This window comes from Mustela lutreola, chromosome 17 (genome assembly GCF_030435805.1).
Source record: "Mustela lutreola isolate mMusLut2 chromosome 17, mMusLut2.pri, whole genome shotgun sequence".
Classification (NCBI taxonomy): domain Eukaryota; kingdom Metazoa; phylum Chordata; class Mammalia; order Carnivora; family Mustelidae; genus Mustela; species Mustela lutreola.
In genome coordinates, this window is record NC_081306.1 from 32,471,795 (window position 1) to 32,475,016 (window position 3,222).

Here is a 3,222-nt window from a genome sequence, read left to right on the forward strand (position 1 = left end):
ATGCCTGTGGAAAGAGCCTTAAGGAAAAAGACAAGTCTGTCACTGCAGAGCGATGGAAGCCTGGCTGCTAAGGAGACACGAGGGGAAGATTAGGGCAGGGGAAAGGGCTCCACTCTGAGGAAGGAGTCTGGGCAGAAAGCCTTTGGGCTCAAGGAAACAGCAGCTCTTTGGCCACTTGTCCGTGGGGGAGTCATGGGCTTGCCACCAGGCGCCTACCCTGAGCTCGAGAAACAACTCCCAGAAAGAACTGGCCATCAGGTGCCGTCTTCCTCCAGGATGTGGAAGCTTGGAGGAGGCACGGGGTTTAAGGGGAAGGAGAGGGGAAAGTTCCGCAAAGCTCCCTGTTCAGTGCACAGGGCAGTGTGCAGGGATCCTGTCACCTTCCTTTCCAGTGGGGAAAGCGCTGGCCTAGTCCGCGAGTCCTCCTGAGCGCCTGAGTAAAAGGCCAAGCGATGCCTACACCGCGAGATGGTAGTGTGCATAGAGTGCCATCCTAGGCTACGTACGCTACTGCACGGTTCTGGCTTTGTCTGCTTAGTTCGGCCTGACAGGGTGAACCCAGGATGGGAACATGGATCCCGGAAAGCAAGGCCAGGAGGCACCAGCTCTCCCACAGCTCTTCTTCCCTGATGCGAATGAAGCCTTGTTGAGGAAGCAGCGGCGAAGTGCTGTACGCTCCAAGCCAAAGCCTCTGCGAAAGCACCGCATTCCCTGAGAAATGTTCTGCGGGCTGCTGCTGCTTGCCCGAGCCCAGTCTCTGGGTGGGAGAAACCCGCATACAGCGATAGCCTCTTTGCCTGGGCATCTCCCCTGGGAAAGTACATCTTTTGTTGGGAAATCAGAGTTGGGTTTGGGGATGCTGCTGCTTGCCTGTTCTAGTCTCCACAGCAGGTTGGAAGATACCCGCATGGAGCGAAATTCTCTTTGCCCTAGCATCCCCTCTACTTGAGAGAGAAGCGTGGTCGCACACTTGTGTCACCGCGGTACCCAGGAGCAAGTGTGGGAAGGTACAGCACGCCACCCCCGGGGAAGAGAAGGTGCCGCTGGCCTTAGAGTCGGGAAAATTGAACAGCCACATGCAGAAAAATGACATTGAATCATTTCCTTACACCATACATGAAAATAGACTGGAAATGGATGAAGAAGTATAATGTGAGAAAGAATCCATCAAAATCCTTGAGGAGAGAGCAGGTAGCAACCTCTTTGACCTCAGCAGCAGCAACTTCTTCCTAGGAACATCACCAAAGGCAAGGGAAGCAAGGGCAAGAATGAACTATTGGGATTTCATCAGATCAAAAAGCTTTTGCCCAGCAAAGGAAACAGTTAACAAAGCCAAAAGATGACTGTCAGAAGTTATCTGGGTGAAGATATTTGCAAATAACATACCAGATAAAGGGCCAGTATCCAAAATTTATAAAGAGCTTATCAAACTCAACACCCTAAGAACAAATAACCCAATGAAGAAATGGGCAGAGCACATGAACAGACATTTCTGCAAAGAATACATCTAAATGGCCAACAGACACATGAAAAAATGCTCCACATTACTCGGCATCAGGGAAATACAAATCAAAACCAGAATGAGATACCACCTCACACCTTTCAGAATGGCTAAAATGAACAAGTCAGTCAATGACAGATGCTGGCGAGGATGTGGAGAAAGGGCAACCCTCCTACACTGTACGCGGGAATGCAAGCTGGTGCAACCACTCTGGAAAACAGCGTGGAGGTGCCTCAAAAAGCAGAAAATAGAACTACCCTATGACCCAGTGATTGTAGTACTGAGTATATACCCTAAAGATACAAAGGTGGCATTCTGAAGGGGCACATGCACCCAAATGTTTATAGCAGCAATGTCCACAATAGTTAAACTATGGAAAGAACCTAAATGTCCTTCAACAGATGAATCAATAAATAAGATGTGGTATATATGTACAATGGAATACTATGCAGCCATCAAAAGAAATGAAATCCTGCTATTTGTGATGACGTGGATGGAACTAGAGGGTATTATGCTTGGCGAAATAAATCGATCTGAGAAAGACAACTATCCTATGATTTCCCTGATATGATGAAGTAGAGATGCAACATAGGCGGTTTCGGGCGTACGAAAAGAAAAATAGAAGATGGGATTGGGAGGGAGACAAACCATAAAAGACTGAATCTCACAAGACAGACTGAGGGTTGCTGGGGGGAGGTGTGTTGGGAGAGGATGGTGGGGGTATGGACATTGGGGAGGGCAAGTGCTATGGTGAGTGATGGTGAGTGCTATGAAATGTGTGAACCTGGTGATTCACATACCTGTACCCCTAGGGATAAAAACACATTATATGTTTATAAAAAAATTTAAAAAATAATTTTAAAAATCCATTAAAGAGAAAACACATATTGCAAGCCCAGAGCTAATCTCATATTCAATCAAAAAAGTTTGAAAGTTTTCCCCTTAACGATCAGAAAAAAGACAAGTGTATCCACTTTCACTACTCTCATTTGACATACTACTGGATGTCCTAGCCAGAGAAACAAGGAACACAAGGAAATAAGAGACTCCAAAAAAAAAAAAAGGAAGAAGTAAAATTTTATTTTTTTGGATAACATGAACTTACATGTTAAAAAATCCTAAAAACTTCACAAAAAATTTTGAATAAACAAATTTAGTAAAGCTGCCAAATACAAGATCAATATATAACAGACAAGAATTTTGTTTTGTTTCATTTCTTTTTAATATGGAATGCTTCCCAGTTTTTCATGTCATCCTTTTTTAGTGATCACGCTAATCTTCTCTGCATCATTCCAATTTTAGTATATGTGCTGCCAAAGTAAGCACAAGACAGGAGCATTTTAACACTCTAATGATGAACTATCTGAAAAAATAAAGAAAACAATCTAATTCACAATAGCATCAAAAATAATAAAATACTTAGGAATAGATTTAACTAAGAAGATGAAAGATCTGTACTCCATAAACTATGACATTGATAAAGAAATTGAAGGAGACACAAACGGAAAGATAGCTCATATTTATGAATGGCAAGAATTAACATTGTTAAAATGTCCATACTACCGAAAACCATCTGTAAATCCAATTCCTATCAAAAATCCAATGTTAGGGGCGCCTGTGTGGCTCAGTGGGTTAAGCCGCTGCTTTCGGCTCAGGTCATGATCCCAGGGTCCTGGGATCGAGCCCCGCATCAGACTCTCTGCTCAGCAGGAAGCCTGCTT

The 3,222-nt window shown here is 44.3% G+C and overlaps 1 non-coding gene across 1 annotated transcript; it reads right to left on the reverse strand.

Annotated features, from left to right (window-relative positions):
* Positions 1-2,720: 2,720 nt before the first annotated feature.
* LOC131820215 (U6 spliceosomal RNA) lies at positions 2,721-2,827 on the reverse strand. The gene has a single exon (XR_009349533.1). It is a non-coding gene; the product is annotated as a U6 spliceosomal RNA (small nuclear RNA).
* Between the last annotated feature and the right edge of the window lie 395 nt (positions 2,828-3,222).